Raw genomic sequence first — 26,214 nt, 5'->3', positions numbered from 1 at the left:
GGCAGGGGGTTGAAACTAGATGATCTTTAAGGTCCCTTCCAACACAAACCATTCTATGATTCTATGTAAAAACATGGGAAGACAGAGTAATTTTAATTCAGTGGAACTAAACAAAGATGACATGGTCTTTTCTTACAACAATCAAAATTTGCAACTAGAAATATTTCTAGGCTAGCTCCTAAGCTAAGGTAGCACACAACACAAATATGACAATAGGGACAAAAGATGTCAAGAAGGTTTCATGGTGGGGGACATCCTCACATCATGCTATGCAGCTAAGAGAGCTCAAACAAAGGCTACTGAGCACATTTGACTTTGGATAAGTGATGGTAAGTGATGAAACTTTAAGAGCAGGCCAGGCAATAGGTCCATTAGGTTATCAAAAACAAGCTCATCCCACAGTTTATACAATTTTGGCAGTCACTGATAATAAATGAAGTATGACATAGGCCAACAAGGAGAAAAAAACTGCACGAGATGATTCACCAGAAGACCCACACCATAGTGCTGAATGTGTCATTTGCTTTTATATATATATACACACATATGCACACACATACACACTACTGCAGTACTCTTCACTAAACTGGTTACGTCTCTATCTGCTAATCAGGACTTACATGTCAACAACTGTCTCCAAGACAAACCAGCAATCACAGAAAACCAGATGATTTCATTGTCAGGCATTTATGAGCATCATCACAGGAGGATTCTTAAGACAGCAATGAAGTGATGGAGGGGAGATACCTCTCTTTGCAACTTCAGGACTAGGAAGGAAAGGTACTACAAAGCACTTTGACAAAGAATCAGAAGAGAACAGGTCTTACTCTCTGCTTTGCAGGTGGTTGTAATAAAGTCAGAATCAAGGCTCATGTACTCATTTTAAATTCATGTAGAAAAATCCAAGATCACCCAGTCTCCTACAAGCATTCATCCTGCTTCTTTGGAAGTAAGAAGTTTCATGCCACCAGAAAAATAAACAACATAATTATTTCTTCATTGGGCCAATAATAAAATTGTCACAACACAGTGTTTCAGAGCTCCAGATTTCAGCATCCTTAGTGACTTAACTATTTTATGCGAACACCAAGTCACATAAAAATAACCTTTCAAAAAAGATTCTTCTCACTGAAATATAAAGAACCCTTGGAATCTGTAATACAGGAGAAAGAAAACCACTTCACATGCTAGATTTTGAGAGTGAGAGAGTAAGCAAATGCCAATGAATTAAACTGCATTGTAAATAATGCTTTCTTCATTTACTCAGATACAGTTCGACAATTACAGAATACAGTTATACATATTCTCACGCTTTGTGTAAGAAATGCAATCACAGCTGTAAGAGCACACATATAACTGCTTTCTTGCATCACGCATAAAAAAATAAACCTGTAGCATCTGAAGAGTGCTATTTTTATTCTCTGTTCTTGACAGAAGTTTTTAGCTACCATCAAGGAGATAGTATGTAATTCTAAGTGCAGGACAATAGGGTATAAAATCAGGAAAAATAATCTACAGATATTCCCTAAATCTATTGCTACAAACAAAATTTCCCAAACCATCTGTTCCTCTTTAAGTATAAACGCTTCTAAAACAGATTAGGATATTAAAGAGTCATCCTGCAGAAAAGTTTCCTGTTGCTAAGAAACAGGAAGGAAAATAATATATCCAAGGTCAGCTGTTCTTGAATTGATTTAGGATGATAAAATTTTTGACCCAATTTGACATATTTCATAAGGAATCAAACACACTCTTTGTTTAGGCTGGACTGTTTCCATAAGCCATATTCTGCTTAGAAGTTTTATATTTGCATGGAGACTATGAATAAAAGCAAAATTGTGTTCAGTGAATGGTGACAGAAATGTCACTTTGGTTAGGCAAATCAACAGGGAATTACAGTACTTTCAGAAATCCTTCTTGAGGAGTTAAAAAATTCATCGCATTTTGTATGACCTTTCATTTCTGACAGCTTTTTCATTAGACAGATCTTAGTTCTAGGTTTAAGTCAAAGGTCAATGATTCTAACATACCACTTCTCTCAACAAGCAAGTTAAAGACAATCGTTTCACCTAAGCATGAAATAAGGTATTATTGTCTTGCTACTCCCTGCACACTGATTCAGTTGTACTCCCCCTTGCCAATTAAGAAATCTAATCTAAACCATCTCCATACAAAATAAAATCCAAATAAAGTATAAATGCAGTGAAAGTGCCACACTGTCTTCCAGATGTGTAATTTCAGAAAGAGCACATAACACAAGAAGCCACAGGTTTGCTACATAAACATTTAGGAAAAGATATTAAGTATGTCTGCAACCCGGTATTATTATCCATGAATTTTAATGAATTATGATTAATTTTTTTTTTTCAAAAAGCCAAAGCAAAACAAAAGCTCAGAATTACTTTAAAGGCTTCCAATGAAGATTAGAGAAAAAGACAAGGAAACTTTTGGGGTTTGTTTTAAAAGTGTTCCTTGATTTAATAGCGTAGATTCTTCCGCAGCTAAGCTGTAGGGATCCACGGAAGCAATCAGGTACTTCGCTATTTCTCCTTCTACTCTTACTACAGTTCTTCATAGCTCTTATACAGAAGTGCATCCAAGAATTTCCCCCTTTCAAGGTGGGGAGTTAATTACACTACATACAAAGCCCTGGAAAACAGGTTACAGGCCCAAAAAGCACCATCTTATAGTCTAGTAAAAGTTAAACAAGCATACAAAACAAACAACATGTAAATGGCAAACTGCCTTACATACTATAAATAACCTAAACAAAAACTGCTAGACAGTAAGTTTATTTGTCTCTTATGCAGTCTTTCCCACTCGTTTGTTGCATAAGTTTGAACATGTACCAAACATAACGCATGTTTAAGTACGTAAGTACAAATGTTTATCTCGATGCTTACATTTTTCAGCCTGAAAATACAGTTCACAAGAATATAGCATGTGCCACACAGCTACTCTTCTGGCTTGCAAAATGCCTCTTGCTTACCATGTCTTGTTCTTGACGTCACTGTCTGAACTCTATAGAATAGTTTCTTCTTGCTGCCCTCTATTTGTTTTCTATATTTCCTGATTATTACCTAGTCTGAAGATGACATCAATGATAACACACCTCTTGAAAAAAAAGAGGGAACCTGACAGTGTTAATACCACATTTTGGTGCCGAAATGGCCAAGGAGGACAAAGGTCTAACAGCCTCCTGCACTCCCAAGGTTTCTTACTCACATCAAAAGATGCTGGTACCTTTAGGGACCCTGTATACTCATTTAAAAATACCTGTATTACAAATAATTCATAATAAAATATAATAAAATAATATACTAGAATTATATTACATTGATATATTGGTATCATTGTCTAATTTAAAAATAATTTTATTAATATTACTGATAATGTTGATACATTACAATAAAAAATAAAAATAAATGTCTGTATTAAAATTAAATTGTCTAATTAATACAAGATACTCAGTAACAGACACTGTCCGGTCTTTTTCCTTCTCCTCTGACCTGTTCTTCATTTATGGCTTAAATTTAAGCAGTCTGGTGTCACACAAGACCTTTCTAAATTGTTTTAGCCCATTTCTTCCTTTGACATCTCCTAACCCTACCAAGAGTTCTCATGTCAGTAGGGAAACTGAAAGCTGTTACCATCTATGACTCGACAGTGGTTTAATTTCAGCATGAAACAAGTAAGCATTAGATAGTTTATCAAAAGTTACTGCAGCAAATTTCTATATCAGATCTTATGAAAGGGGAAGATACTAATTTGCAAATATCCCACTCATACTCATCCTTCCAAAGATTTCATTCACTCACCTACACACAAGTGACACATCTGCCCAAGTGGTTTGGCTAGGATCACCTGTTTGTGACAGATAGAACACCATCTATCAAGTGTTTCTGGGTTACTTCTCGACTGGCAACAAACTAGTTTTTGGATGGATCTTCATAGCCTTTAGGAGCCAGCAGTCATTGTGGGGTAGTCCTCCACACCAGAACGCTACTTACCTCAGCCTCCACAAATCTTAGGCCAGGTTGTTTCTTACTGTTTTTCTTCATTTAGAATATATATAGTCTATAGTCTGTTCTTCTGTTGGGTGAACAGGAAAAGAAATGGTACAGATGACAATCTTCCACTGAGAAGTCATCTGCTCTTTCAGAGAGCAGGCGTTCTGGCCTTGACATAAATAACACATTCCTCAATCTTACCACTGGGAATAGTGTCCTGGAAGCTGCATTCTTGAAGAGTTGTTCTCCATTATAAATACAGGCCTTTCTTTTAACCCTTCTGCTGCTGCTTCTGGTGGTTCAACAAACCTTTCCATTCCTACATCATTCATATCAACAACTAATATTTCTATTACAGATCTCTATAAAGGGTTTAGCAAAGGGTAAGACAACAGCACACAAACAGCACAAACCTGTCATTCCTAAAAATCTCAGCAAAGAAGCCAAAAACTGATGACCATCAAAAACTAATCTCTCAACCCATGCAGCTAATCCTAAAGAACTGAGGTGCCTGATGGTCCTTGTAGGAACTTGCAGTTGTGTTGCTATGTTCTATCAGTAATTAAAGAGCTTGCTTTCTAGCTCTGACTATCTGGTCCCTTCCCCAAGGACTAAAACCAGTTTAAAAATCAAGTGTGGGTTGATTCAACTGACAATGGAGATTGTCATATTTTGCATAAATTGCAAAATGCAGTATCCAATGGAAATTGGCAAAAGGACTTAAAACTCCATGAATCACTTTTCCTTTTACAGAAACTGTTAACTATGACACAATACATATTATTTGAAGACACATTTCAGAACTGTTGAAAATACAAAAGTAGCACAACAGAGCTTACCCAACATATTTTTGCTTAACAAAGAGGACTGGAACTTTACAGCCGAAGTTGCTAAAAAGACGTTTCCCAACTGAAATGTGTAAAGATGGAAGCAGGAGCTGCTGTAGACACAATCACACGTGCCCACCTCCAGCATGACATGCTGCCTGGGTCCCTCCTGCCTATACAGCTTCCGCATCACCGCACACTCAGCTGTAGTCACAGAATCATCTAGGTTGGAAAAGACCTTGAAGATCACCTAGTCCAAACATTAACCTAACACTGACCGTTCTCAACTACACCATATCCCTATGTCAACCCGACTCTTAAACACCTCCAGGGATGGGGACTCCACCACCTCCCTGGGCAGCCCATTCCAACGCCTAACAACCCGTTCTGTAAAGAAATATTTCCTAATATCCAGTCTAAACCTTCCCTGGCACAACTTGAGGCCATTCCCTCTTGTTCTATTGTTTGTTACTTGGTTAAAGAGACTCATCCCCAGCTCTCTGCAACCTCCTTTCAGGTAGTTGTAGAGGGCAATGAGGTCCCCCCTCAGCCTCCTCTTCTTCAGACTAAACAACCCCAGTTCCCTCAGCCACTCCTCGTACGACATGTGCTCCAGACCCTTCACCAGCTTCATTGCCCTTCTCTGGACACGCTCGAGTAATTCAATGTCCTTTTTGTAGTGAGGGGCCCAAAACTCAACACAGTCATCAAGGTGCAGCCTCACCAGTGCCGAGTACAGGGGTAAGATCACTTCCCTGTCCCTGCTGGCCACGCTATTTCTGATACAAGCCAGGATACCATTGGCCTTCTTGGCCACCTGGGCACACTGCTGGCTCATGTTCAGCTGGCTGTCAATCAACACCCCCCAGGTCCCCCTCTGACTGGCAGCTCTCCAGCCACTCCTCCCCAAGCCTGTAGCGCTGCTGGGGGTTGTTGTGGCCGAAGTGCAGAACCTGGCATTTGGCCTTATTGAAACTCCTACAGTTGGCCTTAGCCCATCGCTCCAGCCTGTCCAGGTCTCTCTGCAGAGCCTCCCTACCCTTGAGCAGATCAACACTCCCACCCAACTTGGTGTCATCTGCAAACTTACTGAGGGTGCACTCGATCCCCTCGTCTAGATCATCAATAAAAACATTAAACAGGAGTGGCCCCAAAAACGAGCCCTGGGGGACACCACTCGTGACCGGCCGCCAACTGGATTTAACTCCGTTCACCACAACTCTTTGGGCCCGGCCATCCAGCCAGTTTTTTACCCAGCGAAGCGTGTGCCCATCCAAGCCACGAGCAGCCAGTTTTGCCAGGAGAATGCTGTGGGAAACGGTGTCAAAGGCCTTACTGAAGTCAAGGTAGACAATATCCACAGCCTTTCCCTCATCCAGTAAGCAGGTCGCCCTGTCGTAGAAGGAGATCAGGTTTGTCAAGCAGGACCTGCCTTTCATAAACCCATGCTGACTAGGCCTGATCATCTGGTTGTCCCTGTTGTGTGATGGTACTCAGGATGAGCTGCTCCATCAGCTTCCCGGGCACCGAAGTCAAGCTGACAGGCCTGTAATTTCCCAGATCATCCTTCCAATCCTTCTAATATATAGGTGTCACATTGGCCAATTTCTAATCTGTCGGGACCTCCCCGGTCAGCCAGGACTGCTGGTAAATGATGGAAAGCAGCTTGGCGAGCACCCCAGCCAGCTCCTTCAGCACCCTCGGGTGTATCCCATCCGGTCCCATAGACTTGTGTGTGTCTGTGTGATGCAGTAGGTCACTGACTATCTCCTCCTGGAATGCAGGGGGGTCGTTCTCCCAGTCTCTGTCTTCTGGCTGAGGAGGCTGGATTCCCTCAGTACAACTAGTCTTCTTATTAAAGACTGAGGCAAAGAAGGCATTAAGCACCTCAGCCTTCTCCTCATCACTCGTTACCATGTTTCCTCCTGCATCTAGCAGGGGATGGAGGCTCTCCCTGGTCTTTCTTTTGCTGTTGATGTACTTATAGAAACATTTCTTGTTATCCTTGATTGCTGAAGTCAGATTAATTTCTAGCTGGGCTTTAGACCTCCTGATTTCCGCCCTGCATAGCCTCACAGCACCTTTGTAATCATTGTGAGTGGCTAGCCCCTTCTTCCAAAGGCCGTAAACTCTCCTTTTCTCCCTGAGTTGCAGCCAAAGCTCCCTGTTTAGCCAGGGTGGTCTTATCTGCCGCTGGCTTCTCTTACAGCACCTGGGGACAGACTGCTCCTGTGCCATTAAGAATTCCTTCTTAAAGAGTGTCCAGCCTTCCTGGACCCCTATACCCTTCGGGACTGTCTCCCAAAGGATTCTGCCAAGCAGGTGCCTAAGCAAGCCAAAGTCAGCCCTTTGGAAGTCCAGGATGGCAGTTCTGCTGTCCCCTTTTCTGGTCTCTCTAAGAATAGAGAACTCTATTATTTCATGATCACTGTGCCCTAGTGGTCCTCTGACCGCCACATCATCCACCAGTCCTTCTCTGTTCACAAAGAGGAGGTCCAGCAGGGCACCTTCTCTGGTCAGTTCACTCACCAGCTGTGTCAGGAAGTTATCTGCCACACATTCCAGGAATTTCTGGGACTGGTCCCGCTCTGCTGTGTTGTATTTCCAGCAGATGTCTGGGAAGTTAAAGTCTCCCACAAGAACAAGGGCAAGGGAGATTTCTCCTAAGTGCCTACAGAATATTTCACCCACCTCTCTGTCCTGGTTGGGTGGCCTATAATAGACTCCTACTACAACATCTGCCCTGTTGGCCTTCCCCCTGATTCTAACACAAAGACACTCCACTCTGTCTTCACTACACTTGTGCTCAAAGCAATCATAACAGTCCCTAACATACAGCACCACCACACCACCTCTGCTTCCTTGTCTGTCCCTTCTAAAGAGCTTGTAGCCATCAACTGGCGCACTCCAGTCATGGGAGACATCCCACCATGCTTCTGTGATAGCCACTACATCATAATTTTCCTGCTGCATCATGGCTGCAAGCTCCTCCTGTTTGTTACCCATGCTGTGTGCACTGGTATAGATGCACTTCAGATAGGCTGATGTCCCCATTTGCATTTAGAGGTCCTAAGTCCGGTCTGACCTTTCACAGGTGTTACCATGGTTACTGATCCATCAACATCTCTTGCATCTTTTTTGTGCTGCATGTCTCCATCCCTTGCCTCCACTGAGATGGAAGGATGAGGGTCGTCACTGGCACAACAGCCCACAAACTCTGGTAATCTACCCTGGGGCTTATGTCTGGGAGTTCCAGTTTTGTCCCCTTCCCCCTTCAAATCTAGTTTAAAGTGCTCTCAATGAGCCCAGCTAACTCCTGCCCCAAGACCCTTTTCCCCCTCTGGGACAGGTGCATCCCATCTGATGCCAAAAGGTCTGGCGTCCTGTATACCAATCCATGACTGGGAAATCCAAAGCCCTGCCAGTAACACCAGTCTCGGAGCCACAAGTTCATCTGTTGAGTTCTCCTATAATCTTCCTCATCCATCCCTGCAACTGAAGGGATGGAGGAGAACACAATTTGTGCCCCCTGACCCCTTAACCAGTTTCCCCAAGGCCCTGAAATCTCTCTTCATTGATTTAGGACTTCTCCTTGTAGTATCGTCTCTACCTACCTGAAAAACCAAGAGAGTATAGTAGTCCTTAGGTCGCACTAGAGTGGGGAGTTTTACCATGAGGTCCTTTACCCAGGCCCCAGGAAGGCAGCAGACTTCCCTATGAAGTCCTACTGTGGTGACCTCTATTCATAACTTGAAACACTGATCTAGAGCCAACCTCAAGGACTGAGAGCTGGACATCACCTCAGTTTATTTTATTTCAATTTTCTTGATGTCCATCTGCAAATACAGTTTTCTATTATCCCATAAACCTTAGATTTTAGTCTTTCGTTATGACAAGGTACCATATAGAAATGTTTCCAAAGGATAATTAAATACCAACGCACAGTATCTTTACGGATAACAGCTGACATGTTTCCACATAAAGAATACTTTCACTTCCTGCCTTTACAGCATTTTTCTCCTCTGTCTTGAATTGGGCTGTGAACCAGAGAGCTGGCTATGCACTCAGGACTTTCCACAATACTGATACCAGTATGCAGGTAGGTAATCCTTTTCCCTAAAGCAAAGGGTTTTGGCATCTGTTCAACTGTTTATCAACTACACATACTTTCAACAGCTAACAAGCCTCACATTTAATACTCTCCACTGAGAACTCAAGTTCTCAACAAATACAATGAATTAGTATGTATTACTACACATTACATAATTTTATTAGTTTAGGAATGAGGACTTAGACTGAAGGAAAAAGATGTCTTCCAAGCCAAAGTAACTTGAGAATGATAAAATAGAGAATCAATGCACAAGTAGGTAAGTCACATTGAACATCAAATTGATTCTTAAAAACTCCAGTAAGTAAACACTGATGCCCAGAAAGGTGATTAGATCAGCAGCTCCAGTTAGGCTTTCCAAAAAAGCTCTAAATTAACCGTTTGTTATTGCTTTCTTTACAAGGTATGGTGTCAACCAAACCATTTCCAACCTAGATATAAAACTATTCAGGGCATTCTAGTTACAGAAAATTCCTTAATTGGATGACAGCAATGTTTCCTGGCAGAAATGCTCACAATTGTCAAATGTTTTGCTAGCAGAAAAGGCCTCTATTTGTTATTTCGAAGTACTTGCAGTACCTGCCAGTTTTGCAATCCTTATAACGTTTGTTACAGGACAAAACACAAAGCCTAAGCTTAAAATGCTGACTGAAAGCCAGAGAAAATGGTTTGATTTCTAACATTTTGAAAACTATGCCAAAAATAAGCAGCAAGTTAGTTCAACTTGAACATTGTCAAAACCAGGTCTCACTTGACACTCTAGTAACGAGAGCTGTGGCAAAATATTCACTTTTTCAGCATCATGAAGTTCAAGATAGTAAATATTCAAATCATGTCCTGCAAGATGTGTGGTGCTTGTGCCTGTTTATGCCAGCCTCAAAACCGAGAAAGACTCGGGTGTGTTTGGTGAGGATGATACAATTGTCCACCAAGGGAAAGAGTAGCCACTTACAGCACTGACTGAAATTTGTACACTCCTGTAGAGTATGACAGATATCATTTTCCCAGTGGCTACTACTGTCATACAGTTACTGCTATATGTGGTACTAACATGGTAGCTATATAATAGGGGTAACCATCATCATACTGAAAAAGTGGAAAGCATGTTCTTTGCTGCTTCAGCATAAAAAAAAAAATTATCTGGGAGGAGGATACTTTCCATTTCTTACCTATGAAAGAGATAAACCCTCTCAGGTCCACTTGAGAAGAACAATTTTGCTGGGAATTTTTTTTTTTCATGTTCACAACAGAAGTGGCTAATAGGAGTTAGGATAAGTATTTTTAAGTTGGCCATCCCACATCTACTGCTTAATGGTGAATTTATCAAGGGTGTATATTTGGATATTCCATTCTTTGGGCTCTTTCCAACCCACATGACTATTCAGATTTTGAAACTCCTCTAAAGTCTTCTCCTCATTGCCTGTCTGAGCAGGTGAACCTATAAAGAAATGGGTATATGTTGTATGAAAGCTGTTGAAACAGCATTATCTTATAACTCCATGGATCTCATCTCATTCTAGACACAAGCACAGAGGATAGGCCATGCCACTGTCACAGACTGAATAAATTTGAAAAGTTTTAAATGCAAAAATGGAAGTGTAGTAACTGTGCCTGACAAGAAACCCTCACCCCTGCAAGACAAAAGGCTGCATTTAAACACTATCTGATGTTATACTTGAAAGATGTATCTATTTCATTCAGATAAAGTCCTTGCTGGAACAGAAACAGTCAAAATTATTTTGATATGCCGTCCACTCCTAGATTTCCACAGTTGGAAGAAAAATCCCAGCAGTTAAGCCGGTGATATTTCTGATCATAACAATGGCTGAGGTTTACTTCAGTTTAGCATATGCCTCTCCGGTACACAAAAGACACCTACATGGACAAGTACACACAAACTGCTCCAGGACCAGCACTAGCTATGTTTTTGCTAATCAGGCTTGTAAAAGAGAGCCAGCAAGTTGGATAACAGTCACAGTAACACAGCATTATGTCACTTCTGGACTGAAGGCAGACAACGCTGAATATGGGAAGAAAAAAAATTTGTTAAACTAGCCAATTACTAGAATAAGGTGGAGATGCCAAAGATTTGACCTTAGTCTCCTAAGTAAAGAGAGCATTCTTGGATGTGACTCTAAGCTGCTTCTCTTCACCACTTCTTCTCTCCCTTCTCTCCACTCCCATCCTTCTTTTTCCTTTTGAAGCCTTATGATTTCTCAAGTAAATTTATTTTTTTAAAAAAGGCTAAAATGAATTAATGGGATGAGAAAACAGTTTTCTGGGAGCTCTACCCAGGATGTTTCCTTGGACATGAATAACTACAGTAGTTTTGAAAACAGCATTGCTCTATTTAAGTTGCTGAGCAGGTGGTCTGTTAAACCTTAAAAGTTATGTCTGTTAGTTAACTGTTCTTGTAAATATTTCATTAAGCTTCCCAGCTTACAATAAGCATTGCTTAACACTATTTTATGCAACACAAGCTACACAAATTATTCTACGGGGGCGGGGGGGGGGGGGGGGGGTGGAGATGAAAAGATGGATGAGAAGTGGATAACCACAATTCGGGTTTTTTTAATATCAAAGGGAAAAAAGATTGTGAATTCTAAGTTAAATGTGCCTGTTCGGGGAAAATACATCTTGTTTCATCTCATCATCTTACAGTCTAGGCAAATAAACATATATCTCTGTTCTCTTTCTTATAATTTTATTAAATTATTTTTTAAAATCTTTCCTTTAAAGAACTACTTTATAAATAGCTTAAGAAAGTAAGACATGTTTTTACACAACACCTTACCATAAAATATTTCTATAACAGATTTTGTCATAACAAAACATTATTAATCTGTGTTGCAAAGCACTAAAGATAAAAGGTCTTAACCATGAGAAGCTTTTATCTGTTTAGATATTAACAGTCACTCCATTTGTATTTCTGTAAAGTCGAGGAATTCAGTCAGGTTGCTCTCCCAGTCAATTAAACAGTACCAGAAGTTGCCTAGTTTCTCTGTCAATTTTGCAAGCCATCATCTGTTTTACTTCCTGGCATTTCTCCCCCTTTGCAAGTGATTTAAATCATCCTAAAATGTAAATAACACAGAGTCTATTAATTATATTTTAAACAGCATTTTTATTACTTTTTTTTTCTTTTTGTTTATAACATTGAGAAAGGAAATCTTTCCCTAAGAACTTTATTTATCATGGTCTTGGATGTCTGCTATATTATTTGTTCTTTGGTGACATAAAGAAACTCTCCTATTATTAGCTCAAAAAGCAAAATTGCCTGTCGCAATTCTTACTAGTTTGTCAGCACAGAAGAGTGCAATTTATTGGCCTTGCAGTAACGAAATTTTCTACACTTCAGAAGAATTATTGTAGAGAAGGTAATGCATAAAGTTGTAATTTAGAGATCCAAAAATAGGCTTCAATTCTTATTCAAGACCTGTGATGATCACACAAGGAATTACAGACAACATAATGCTTGAAGCACCATTATGGAACTAGCCAATACAGTATTAAAGCATGGAGAACCTTCCAGCTCTATAATAACTATTTCAAGGGAATGAAAGTGAAACCTGTACAGCTGCAAAGGTCCTACAGAGACCACAGCACTACAGAGTAGAGCAGAAAGGGAACTGGAGTAAGCGTCACACTACTCCCCGTTAATACGTAAATAGGAAGCTAGGTCTGAGGCTAAATTATTAAAAGAAAGAGCAAAATTCTCTTTTACCAATCGGCTAAACCAAAGGCATCCACTATAATGTAACGTCATTTCCTGAATGATACTGAAGGTTACTAAATATATAGACATAATACCTGACTCAAAAAGATCGCCAGATGCTAACACGTAGAGCTGGCACAGCCTCTATAGCAAACAATTGCTAGAATTCCTTCAACCTGATGCAAGCATCTAATTCTTCTGCAGATTAGATCCTGAATTTCAGATCAGGCATCCAGAAAAGGAGAGAAATACACAGTGAAAATACACATCTGCAAATACTCTGACCAGTATCAAACAGGTCCTGTGTGGGTAGAAAAGGATATAAGCTGTATCTCCAGAGTACCATTTAGCTGCCTGACTACAAAAACCACTTCTCCCCTAGTAATCCCTGTCTCATTCACCATGCACAACGAAATGAGGCCAGAACTCTAAAGATAAAAAAAGTCATACAGTTCTGATTTATCCCCAGCACATCAGAATTTTGAGCAACAGTTCCATGGAAAGAGGGGAGTAAGTATGGAAAAAGGTATTACACACAGTTGTAATACATATTCACATACACCCAAGAAACCTGTAATAGCCAAAGTAGGTAACAGTGCCGAGGTATTACCACCTGTGTGATCAAGAACTCAAATCAGTGGGACATTTTGTCTACACTGCCATCAGACTAGCACCTCTGATTGTGCTCCTGTCTTCAGCTGGGCACACCTGCCTGTCTGTCTGTCTTCCTTCACCTTCTCAAACCATGCAGGTAGTGTTTGAGCTGATGTTCTTCTTAACTAGCTCCTTCTCATCCCCTTTCTTTAGTATCGTCATCTGAATCACATCCTGCCAGATCAATTCTTATTTTTTAGTACATCACCTTTCTAGCCTAGACTCTGAATATCACTTTCCCTTCCTACAGTTTCACTCCTTGGGTTTCAAGCACTCATCTCTCTGGGTTTGTTTGCTTCCCTATTGTTTTCTCCTCTTAGTTTTGCTTTCGCAGGACTCTTCCTTCCAAGCAGCTTTCTCTTTCAGAGCTCCTGGGCAACAGGCAACGTGTCAGTAGGGTTGCTCACACCCTCATCTCCCACAGCCCAAATGACTCATGTTTGTGATTTCAAAGAAATCCTGCTTTGGCCCAGTCATTAAATTTTAGAGAGGCTTTAGCCAATAAAGTCTAAGTCTTCCCAGCACAAGAACAGGTGTTTTCAAGGTCTACTATTTTCCACAAGCAAATAAATCTTCTGAAGGGGAGAAACACACTCCTTGTGCAAGAATCAATCCACTTTCTATCAAGGCCCCCATCCTGAAGCATCACTGTGTGTAAGTTTCCAACAGCATTTGACAAGTTCTCTTTTCCCCCCAGCTCAGCTATCTAACCTTGTTAAAACCTTCAAAAATTTCTGCTCCAAAGACTGGCAGACATAACACAGGGAGTTTAAAGCCCAGCAAAAGGCATAAGTAACAATAACCAGTGTCATATATCAAGGAAACCCAATTTTAAATACATGATTAAGGTAAGAGAAGAGTATTCATCACTTACCACATCACATTCTTCAGCTATCATTTCACCTATCTATTGCAGAAGTTCTACCCAAGAAAACTCCTTTCTAGCTTTTTATAGCAATTTTAAATTTCCACATGTTGAAATTTCCATTGCCTTTCTATGGAAAATGCTGTTATCTCCAAATTGTTTTCACTTTGTTGCAATTGTTTCTGTTTGAAGAAAAAAAAAAAAAAATCTATCTCCATACCACCAAGAGAAAGAGCCACATCTGCTGTCAAATATACTTTCACAATATTGAGGCATTCACTTTATTTGAATTTTATTTTGAGAAAATACTACCAAAAAAAAAAAAAAAAAAAAAAAGAGCTCCCTTGCTCCACGAACTTAGTTCCTTGCTCTGGCAGGCATCTCATCGCCTTTATAGAAGCTTCTTCATAAATTTCTCAGATGCTACTTTAATACAGTAAGATATGGTTTGATATAAAATACCTTCAACTGAGATGCTATTCTATTGATTAGAAACCCCATTCTAATTTCTAGAGTAAATTTATACACAGCCAATATGGTCATTTGCTCTCATTGCTCTGCATTGTCTTATTCTAAGCAATTCTTTCCTTGTGATTATCCCCATACATTTATGGAATACTCATATACCCTCTAAAATCTCATCTCACCAAAGAAGTCAAGCTCCCAACTAATGACATGATACATGTCAAAAAAGGTTGACAGTATGTTTCATATCTTAAAATCAAAATTGATCTTATTTACAGTTCAGCTATACAAACAGTTATATAAGCACAGCTGAGGCAAAGGGGCCTTTGATCTGTCACACTTCCTTAGTACCAGTCTCTTTGGTAAATTCCTAATACCTTTTTCTAATTTTCTTTTACCATTATGCACAGAACTATCCTTTCCTCCAAAAGCAGTTTAAGAACTTGAATAACACTGACGTCAAAAACCATAATCCTGCAGTTGCCTGGATTAATTTTTTCCCCTTTTTTAAAAAAAGTGTGCACTGTTCTATTAATGCCTAATTAACTAGCCATTCCTTTTTCCAGCAGATCTGCACTCAGATTCCACCTTAATTTCCACACTTCTATGCATTTTCCTGTAGGTGACTGGAATCAGTCAGTATAAAACGTGGTGCACAATCAAGGTTTTAGACAAACCTAGACATTTAATGTCTTCCCATCCCCTCCTGGAAACATATCTGATGAACTTTTTGCTACTTACTTCAACACCCTTTGCAGGGTCTAAGTCAGTTTGACAGTTTCTCTGTGCAGGCTCCTGTCTCCAGCCCTAAGGCATTGAAAAATCTAGTTGTGATGATGAATACAATCATTCTCTCATGAGTGCAAGTGTATCTTAACGACAGCTTTGCAGAACATGCATATGTTTAACCATGGTTTAAAAAGAAGTCATTATAATGGTTACAGCCTTTAGAAGTAGTCTTTCTTCAAGGTGCATAAAGAAATGGTGGTGGCAATTCTGGAATTCCATTACATTAGCTATAACATTGCCACAAGCAGTTGCAAGCACTCCCTCAGCTTTTGTCTTGTAACTACTATCATTACCTGGACTCCTCACAGATGTTTAAGTAGTGGTGTAACCTGTTCTGTAGCTTATTGCTAATGACTAGACATTTAACCAAAGAATAATCCCTTTCAAGTTTTAAAATAAAAATCTAACTTGACCAGACTTGGCAGGTCATACCATACATTATGTATTCTGTAGCATAAAGCTAAACAAGGAGGCAGTAAGCATGTGCTCTAAGTAATTCATTTTCATTCCTACATATTATTTAACAAAATATTTTCATCACAAGTTTAGTCTTTAAAACTCACACAGAAAATGAAAATGGTTGTATACTGTTAGATTATGTGATAAAAGCTCATCTGCACCCCAAAGGAGCAGAGAGACACAGTGGCAGGTGGGAGAGCGCAAATAATACCCTACCCAGCTCCTCCCAGGCCCATCACAGGGACGATCAGCCCATTAGAGGCCCATTTCTACAAATCCAGAGGACCACAGGGATGCACAATGGCAGGCAGGAACACAAATTAGGGACTTGGAGGAAGGGAGGCCCCATCCAGATCCCTCCCAGGCCCAGCTCAAGAGAGCCTCAGCCTCAGTGTCCAGGTGTGAACCCCATCACGATGAGTCAACATCAGAGCACCTCTTGGACAGGTGTGGGGGGGCCACCGCCTAGGCATGTAGGACACATTATGGGATGCAGGGGAAGTGCATTTGGGGATTGCACAGGACTTACTATGAGATGTTTTGAAGGAACCAAAGGCAGGGACAGGGATGGATTTACATGATTTGGAGAGGAATAAGTGTGAGAAAACAGAGGAATAAGTGGATAAAAAGGGCCAGTTGCATGCAAATAGTTTGCCGTTTGGTTCACTTGCCTGGCTGTGCCCTGTACCTGATCAGTGCAGTCTGTCCTATCTGCTTATTAAATCCTTTCTAACTCTTTTCTGGGTGAGGGACTCTATTCATTATACATGTGAGCACAGGGGTCTGAGTGCAGCAACTGGGGTGGGACTGCCAGCCATCAGAGAGACCGCGGCAAGTGGCCTTAAGTGCCAGCCTGGGGTGGGTCATAGGTACACATGTGTCCACGGTGCAGCAACTGGAGCAGGCATGGGCATGCATTCATATGTGTACATATGTACCGGGAACACATGTTCAGCCTTGGTGCCGGCTGGACCTGGGTCATGGAGCTGCGGCAGCCTTACCCCTCTCAGGCTGCTGGTTCTGGTCCAATATTTTCCCCTACCACAAGGGAAGAAAAGGCTTTTGAAAAGTTAAACACAGCACATGCTTAAAACAAAATTTCCTTTTCCTGTTCCACATACAGTGATCATCATCTTTTATTCTGTATCTCAATTCTGTCCTTTTTTCCACTATTTTTCCGCTCGGATCATTTCACCCACTTCTCGTATCACAGATATTTCCTCCCCTCCTTTTCACTTCCAAACTACCCCTACCTCACATTATATGGGTTCATTTTCCTTTAGTTTCCTTAGTCCTTTCTCCATTTTCTATAATCTTACCTTCGTCTTCCTCTTCATTTTTAAAATTTTAAAATTCCTTAAACACCCTTCAGTAGGGATAAAAACTGCCCCTTATACATTCTGTCACTTCATCTTTCTTCCCACTCGCCAAATTCATTCTTTGTAACATCGTCTTTCACTCTGTCAAAGCAAAACACATGCACTTGAGGCACTCTTCTTCCTTAAATAAAACATGGCTATTTTCAAATGCTTACTGACTGAGCAGGGTTTGTATTAAAGTTTTTTCACAGGACAGAATAAAATCAGACTATTACTACAAATGCAGTTCAAAAGACTCAAAACATTCAGAAAACAGTTTCTCACAAAGTGCGAGAGACTGCTTATGTAACAAACCCACCAAGGAAATAATCACGATTTAGTTATTTCTTTTCCCCTCCTCCCCTGTGTGCAGCTGCAGAAGACAGACCATGTTCACATACTCCTCTTAACAGAATTTGATTTCTCAGGCTTTGCTCTACCTTAAGTCACCCACCTTGTCAACTTCAGCATATCCATATACGATTGCAAAGTTGAATTCTGCTCTTCACTCTAGCAAGAGTTTATCAAAGAGCTTTTATCTTTTTGAAGTATTTTGTCTCAAATGGACAGTCAATACCTTCCTCTCAGTTCCACAGAAAATTGCATCCCACCAGCTGCGAAGACCAGTATTTGAGAGCCATGTGAAGATGGAATTAGTTTGGCTTTTTTGCAGGTATGACATATTCCATCCAATACCTCATATTGTCTGTTAGGACTTCTGCTAACCTAAGGCACTGACTTTACTGTTCAATTTTAAAAAAGGGACTATACAAACAAGGAAGATGCATCTTAAACATAACTCTACAGGACTGAAAACATCAGCTTTGTAGAAAAGCATCTGTTGTCACAAAAACTCATATCCATCAGCCAACTCTTTAATGACTCTTTACCCACATGTAGAGCTAGCACAGAAAGGATAATTTGATACTTCTATTATGTAGAGGTATTTTCTACACTGCACTGAAATTATTATTACTCCCCAGAAAAACAATTTGGTCACATTAGCTGACCTGTGTTTGCACCTGGCAGAAAGGCTTCAAATAGAAGAGACCACAACACTGTGAGGAGACAGCAGACATCGTTTGAAGGGGGTTGGCACTCAGGAGCCATGCTTTAGGTTTCTCTCCAAAGAAGCAGCACAGACTGTCTGAGCCTGAAGCAGCAGTGAGGTAAAATAGCATATTGTCCACCACAGGCCAGGACAGGAACATGTCTGCATTCATAGATTACATGGCAAGGACTGGTCCCACAGCCTCATGCCAGTTTCACACACTGGAAATGTTGAAGCACTAGGTCTTCCCTTGGGAACCATATTCATCCCTTTCCTATGAAGGCCCAAGATCAGGAAAGCATGATTAGATTTAGTCCCGTTACACACTATTTTGGTACATGAGACTTCCATTCCACAGTCTACTTCTGAGCAAGGGTTTTTCCTTACTCCAGTTGATGGCATCAACGTCCTTGAACAGCAGAGCAATAGAGAGCTCACTGCAACCGCCTGTGCCCTCAGCCAACCCCAATAACCAAACAGCTGGAGTTCACATCACATTCTTCTGCTACACAAATGGGTTCCAGCCGATTATTTTCAGCAATACACCAGAATTAATGCTGCAATCCACATTACTCTCCCAGCCTCTTTTCATCACACTTATCAAGCCCTACATTGTCTTACACTGGGCTTGAGCTTCCCCCTAAAATTCTGACCGCATAACACCCCTCGCGCCCTCTTGTCCTGTCAGAGGGCAGCTCCAAAAGTTCACTTCACCAGCTAGAAATCTTATCCTAGTCCTTATTTTATTACTACTTGACCTCATATGAAAATTTTGTCCTTTAGGTATCTATCTAGCTTGGCTCATGTTACATCAATTTTACATCTGAATCAATGTATTAATAATGTTTTTCCTCTTTGAACCTTTCTTCCATGCTAAAGAAGTCCCTTTCTTCCATAACATCATCAGTATTTCAAAAACTCCATCTGGAAAAGACTTCAGAGAAGAATACCTTGAGAGGGAGCTGGGGAAAGAACCTTATCTCCCATGAGACCTGCAATCATCAAGCCATCACAACATAAACTACACTGCAAGGAAGATGGTCGCATGACTGCAAAGGTGGCCTGGCTTTCCCTCTCTGTGCTTATGTTTGGAATCTCTTCTCCTCTCCTTTAGAGATCTGAAGGGCAGAAACTGGAAAACAGGTATTAGTATTGACCTCAAGTTTTCATTCAATGACCCAACATGACCAAAACAATTATGACATGCACAGCAGCTGTCCCCTGCATATCCTCACTGGGAGCCCTAACCAGACGATGCCACAATGATTACATTTCCCCAAGTTTCTGCAGAACCATGGTGACCCTTCCCTTTCCCAGCTTGTCCCCTCTACTGTTGTGTAATGCAACATGAAGTAAAAAAATGTAACACAGCACAAGGGAGCAGTTAAATGTATATACACATCAGAAAGGATAGAGAAACTGTTCCTCTGAGGAAAATGGAAAGCCTCACGGGAAATCAGTCAGTGACCACTATTTTATTTAAGTAACTTAATTTTGCAATGGAGGTAAACAAACAAGAAAGAGTGTTGTTCTGAATCACAAATGAAACAAGCTTCTGGTCTTTAGATTCTCAAACTAACCTACTGAACAGAATAGAAGTACTTAAGGTGTTCAGTGTTCTGAAGTACTTTGCACCCCATATTTTACACTGTGTCCCACACTGCCCAGTATTTTAATACAGTCAAGTATTACATAACTTTTTTGCAGAAATCATGTTTGGCATCTAATTTTGTCTACCTAAAAGTACATTTGAAGGTACAAATAGTGCGAATTTGGCTTTCAGTTGCTGGTGAGCAATCATAGAAACATTCACAGTACATCCTACCCTCCTTAATGAACCAGAACCTTCATGAACCTCCTTATGAACCAAAACCTTCACAAGCTAAGAGAATATTCAAGCTACCATTGATTGCATGCAGCTAACCTACAGTAACACCACTTTTCCTTCCACACTATGCATTATATTATCAGGAAAAGTTTACATAGAACAAAAATGCCCTTTCTTCTTTACCTTAAGATTTCCAGCAACAGCTGAATCTAGCTCCATTTTCTCTGCTCTTCTTTCTTTGCTTTATTGTTTCTTATACAGGGCGGGTAGATGCACATTTACAGAACATTTTTGCACATTCAGAAAGAGCTACTGCCTCTAACCACCTGCTCAGCACTGCCTATGCAGACAGATGGACACACAGAGCATACAATACAGCCAGCTACCTCACTCCAAAGCGCTAAAAGGTCAGACAAGTCCGTTCACGGTAGCAGCTACCGAGCTAAGGTTTCTTGTTGTGCTGTACCACAGCCCTGTCTCAGGGCAGGCATGCTCACATGTCATAGGGACAGACAGACATAGACGGGTCAATTCTGGAAGACATTCTTGTGAAGAAATCTGGCAACAGACAAGCAAAGTTAATGGGACAAAATCAGGCAGGAACATTATAACTCTTCCTACACACAAGATACAGAAATGCTTTCGACGCCTTGAATGCCACACTCCTTGTGCAAAAACATTCATTTCCTAAGATTATGAGAGCTATAAATATAGTATCATCTTCACTGTAAATTCTGAAACTTTGTTTTTCAATAGTCACCCAGTCTGAAATTAACTTTATACCCTTCCGCAGCTCAGCACTGCCAAAACCTCTCACAGTACAGTAAAAGACCTATCCTGTACACCTGTCCTACAACCAAGAGGATAGCACTGTGGCAAGTACAATTGCCCAAAGCACCTTTAGTGCCTTTGCATCTCAAGAACCATTCCATAGAAGGAACTATATGAAGTTACAAGTAGCACTGAAATACCCTAGAGACCTGTGAAACGACATGGAATAATGCAATACTATCAAACTCCCTACTATTTCTAAATTGTGGTACTCTAATGAGATTTAAGTTTCAGTGTATGCCTGGTTGCCAATGAATTGGGAAAAAAAGGTATTGAACTATGAAGATGGCTACACAAAACAAGGTAAAGTTATTTTACCGTTTCATATTGCTTTGACTGTATCATATAGTCTACTTTTTAATAGCTGTTTATTCCTCTTCCCTGAAGAAGCTGATATAAACTGCTGTAATACCACATGACTGCCTGGAATAAAATCTCCTTTTCAGTTACCAATGATTTGGAAAAATACCATCCAGCAGAAGAGATGTCCTTTTTTTGGCCTGTGATCACTCTGTTCACCTTAAAGGAATGCACCTCATTAACCCTGATAATTAACAAGGTTATTCTCATCACATAAAAGGTTTAAGTTCCTCTATTAAGTCATTATTTGAATTTGCACTGCTATTAAGATGATGAGGCTATTCTGGATTTAATTTCACATAACAAGATGTTTCTCTTTAAAGATCCTAATTTTTTTTCAAGTCAAGGCATATAATTTCCTTGTCATGTATGCTACATGATAGTGAATCTACTGGGATAGATAATATACATACAGAAACCAAACAAAATTAAAGTTTAAAACCTAGAAGAGGTAAGGCAGGAATGCAAAAAGGCAGCAAAAATAGAAAACAGGCATCTGACAGCCACATGGCTGTAGCAGCAGAAGCCAGCAGTAACTGAAAAAAGGAGAAAAGGACCAAAATTATAAGGAGATATACACAAGTTAGGAAAAGACTACCAGCAGATGTATCCACTTGTAGCTGGACCATTCCAGTAAGACTCCACAGGCTACAGAGAAACTTCCAATTCCCACGCTCTTCACACTGGAAGTGTAGTAGCACACGTGGGGAATTTTGCTCCTAGATCACATGAGGTTTCTCAGGACTGTCTAGCTAATAAAATCTTCTAAAAATCTACCAAATGCTTTAATTTTTGCATGTAGGTGTTCCTAGTATATGAACTTGCTTCTTTTACAAGAGAAAAGCCAGTTGTCTAAAGCCAGGCCACTAGTCTGAGGATATTAAAAAGTTAATTGCAGCAGTCACATATAGAAATTCCACATCAAATATAAAAACCACGATGACAGTTTAACTCATTATCCATACTGACGTATTAGTGGATGTGAGCTCTAGTTAACAAACACACAGAATAATTATAGTACAGAAAAAAGTCACATTTACTTAGAGATTTAATTATATAGGTTTCATTGGCAGCATACCTGACACCAGAGCATTCGAGCGCCTTGAACGTAAATATCTAGATATGTCAAATTAACACCCCAGGTTTTGCAAAGAAGTTTCTTTTGCACAAATTTCAGTCACTATAACAATAATTTAAGAAATCCCTTAAATTTTGGGACAGACGAGAACTTTCTGTCATGATATAAGGACTACCACAGCTCTGACTGGGTCAAACACTGAACCAAAGCAAGTTCACAGAGTTAAGGTCAGCTGTCAGTCCCATATGGGAGTTTCAAGCATTTCTAGTCTGGCCCATCCACACACCTTAAAAGGGTGTCATTCCTTTAGTGTGCATTTTCCAGAAAACTTCATTTTTTGTATTTTAAAGCACCCATTGCTAAATCTTGTCACAAGTGCTTAGCAGTGTGAGAAAAACATTAAACTCTTCCCATGAAGAGTGTCAAGAGTGCTGTGAAATATTCAGAATAAACCCACTATGCAAGTCTAATCAGCACAACAAGTCCCTTGGGAATTATCAATTTGCAAATCTCTCAAACACCTAAAAAGGGTAAGAAAGTTGTTAAGAATGTAGCAGGGTACTCATGAATGAGCCATACACTGAATTTTCTTTTTAAAGTCTAAAGCAAGTAAACATTCTTCAGCAGAATGAAGACAGAAGTATGCACAAGAGATTAATCGAGGAGGTAATGGAGGGCAACATTTAATCATCGGGACAGTTTAATGTAAGTTTGGATGAGACTTTTGGTCAGGAATATTAGACACTAGTAGAGTTTTTAGTATTATTAGGAAGCATCATCATTGTGTCTCCAAACACGCCCTTATATATGGTTTGAACATTGGGAAACGCACCTGAATGCTTACAGGTTATCCAGCACTCCCTTTGTTAGTTAATACATTCCAGTTTTCCTTTTCAAATTGAAACCAATGCCCTGTGGACAGCAAACCAGTAAGTTTCATAGCCATTAGTTTCCTTCCTCACTCTAACACAAGATGCATACAACACACATCTTCTCACTCCCCACGCCCAGCAGAGTCAGGGACAGAACCCCAAACAGAAGGGTTTGTTTTTCAACATGAAGTTCAAAGAGCTTAAAAATTACTTTTTGTTTTCCTTTTCTTTTTTAAACAAACATTGAAAATAACCAGAGTAGCTTTGGCATTGCTTTAATCAGTTTAAACTTGAAGACAGGAACTCTAATTAAAATCTGGAACTCTAGCTGTAAGAAACAGCTAATTAGTTCCCAACTTTTTAATGAAGTATGTGGCAGCGTCCATATTAGCTGTTCAGTGTCAGAAAGGAAATGTTCTGCAAGGGAAACTCATTCTCTCAGGCAGCAGATCAGTTTGTATATTTACTTCAACCACGCCATTGTCACAGGGATTTAAGAAAACACACTATAGTAACTATCAGATTTGCAGATCTCCATACACAGTAAAATAACTGAACTTCACAGAATTTCAAACAGAGGAGAAATACAAGGCAGTTCATTACCTTTCTATTAGGCAATGAAGACAGTTTAAATTGTGCTAAAGTATAATGTTGTTTTTCCCTCCTTTCAATTCGCTCCCGACCACAACTCGCAAACACTTGAAAGAAGATGGGGAAGTGAGAGAATGCATTCCACGTTTGTGCTTCCCAGAAGTCTGGGCAAAATACATGGGATAGGGGAAAAGTGAAGAGAACTGCCAGATAAAGAGGAACCTCGGCTGGTCACAGCAAGACATGCTGACAGCAGTGGAAGCCTGAACACCTTCGTTCACACTTCCACAGCAGTGTCTCATCTGATAAGCGCTGGTACTGCTGTCCCCCTTCCCACACACAGAGCATCAAGTAAATAAATAAATAAACAAATCAATGGCGCTGAAAAATTGACTACAAAGGACACCTTCGCCCACATTCCCCTGGCAGGTTTTTCTAACCCGGGGTTCCTCTTGTCACCAAGTCGCCTCATGCCACACTCACTCCGAACACCCTTAACACGAAAGCGTCATTCACCCCGGCGTCAAGCTGAGGAGGACGGGGAACTGCCCCTCCCGGGGCGGGCGGGGGCTGGGGGAGGTTGGGGGGGGCAGCGCGCTGTCCCAGCGGCCGTACCCGCGGCGGCCCCCGCGCCCCGGCGGCTGCTCCCCCCGGGGTCCCGGGTCCGACTTGGGGCGAGGGGGCGGGAGAGCAAGAGAAACTCCCTTTGATTATTTCTCCCAGCAGATGCGATTATTTCCCTGCCCAGGCTGGAAGCTGAGGGACCAGGGCAGCCGGGGCCGCTGCTCCGTATCGGCGACTGTCAAAGTGCCGGCTCCAGCGAACGATGCAACTAGGCGGCGAGCCAGCGGCAACCCTCGCCCTCTGCCCGCCCGCACCCGCCACCGGCCGAGAGGAACGGAACAGCAGCAGGAACCCTGAGGCGCTTCTCCCCCAAAAAACAAAATTACACAAAAAAAACCACCACAGAAAAAACCAAACAAAAAAAAAAAAAAACAAAAAAACCACGAAAAAAGACCTAAACAGACAAAAAAGAAAGAAAAAAAAAAACCACACACACACACACACCCCAAAGGGGGGAAAAAAAAAAAAAAGAAAAAAAAAAAGGAGCAGCAACCGGGACCGGGCAGGCGCCCGGCCGCCACCACCGCCCCCCCGCCCGCCGGGCCGAGCTGCCCCCGCCCACTCACCGGCGGCGGCGGGCCGAGGTGCCTCAGGGAGCCGGCTGCCGGGGCGGCGGGGCAGGCTGCCCGCCGGGCTGCGCCCTCCGCCCCATCCCGCCGCCCGAGCAGCCGCCCGCCCGCCGGCGCGGCACTGCCGCCCCGCCCCCATGATGTCATCCCGCGGAGCCGCCCCGCCCCGCCGCTCCCGCGCGGCCGGGGCCGGGGCCGGGGTCTCCGTCGGGGGTGGCGGCAGAGCAACCCCCCAGCCCCGCCGTGCCGGGGAGGGGCGGCTGACCGCGGCGGCCGTCCGCATGGAAACAGCAACGGGGGAAACACAGCCTGTGGTCTGAGCGGTTCAGGCCGGAGGATTCGCCCCCCTCCCCTCCCTCCCCTCCCCCGGTTTCTGCTTTTCCCGTGAAATACCCTTTAAAATCAATTTGTTGGGAGTGTAGGAATCCTGCGTGGAATCCCTGGGCGGGGAGAGGCAGAGGGCTTATTTGCAGGTTTATTTCTCTTTGCATTAAACAACGGAGTGGTCGCCTGGATTCTCCTTTTCCCCTCAGAAGGCTGTGCAGAAATGTCATCTCTCAGCCATTAGTTCAACACGGAGAAAAATTGGGGGGGGACGGGAGGGGGCACACGGCACGGCAACATGCAGCTCCGTTGCTTAGACTCCGGTTTGTGTAATTATTTGCATATCATGTTCGGAAAAATGTCTAAATTTGAATGGCTTAGACAGCTTAACTAACATCCTGAGGCACCGTGCTCAGGTAGTGGTCCAGAGTGGGAAAGCCAAAATACAATAAAATGAAAAATCTACCTTAAACTGAATTTCCAGGAGCATGACAACACGTCTGCTGTTACATATATTGATAAAGGCTTCATCACCAGAATAAACCATTCCAGGCTCACTTAAATTATGCCTCTATGGTCTTAAGAAACAGAAGGAGTAGGAAGAGTACGTGCAGACTTTTTTATTGTCTTTTTTTTTTTTTAATTGTGCTCAATTGACAGGTCTAGAAATTAAAGAAAACATCAGTCTGAGCTGCAGTGTGGAAAGAGCAGTAGTACAAGCCTCGGGCTTTCTCAGAGAAGTCCACTGAAAAGATGGAGAACTGTCCAGTTCTGTTGCCATAAGGGCAAGTGTCTAAACAAGCATCACCTACATCATGATGAAAACATTAAGTGGG

General features: G+C 41.5%; 1 protein-coding gene across 1 annotated transcript in view; it reads right to left on the bottom strand.

Annotated features, from left to right (window-relative positions):
* The window catches only part of MARCHF1 (membrane associated ring-CH-type finger 1), a 250,242-nt gene extending 224,850 nt beyond the window's left edge, over positions 1–25,392 (bottom strand). The window contains exon 1 of the mRNA XM_074822904.1: positions 25,052–25,392. The gene's annotated coding sequence lies outside the window, so the exon portion shown is untranslated. The remainder of the gene's footprint in view (positions 1–25,051) is intronic.
* Positions 25,393–26,214: the final 822 nt, after the last annotated feature.

The sequence above is a fragment of the Strix aluco genome, chromosome 4 (genome assembly GCF_031877795.1).
Source record: "Strix aluco isolate bStrAlu1 chromosome 4, bStrAlu1.hap1, whole genome shotgun sequence".
NCBI classification, from domain to species: domain Eukaryota; kingdom Metazoa; phylum Chordata; class Aves; order Strigiformes; family Strigidae; genus Strix; species Strix aluco.
This window is presented reverse-complemented; position numbering and strand designations above follow the sequence as displayed.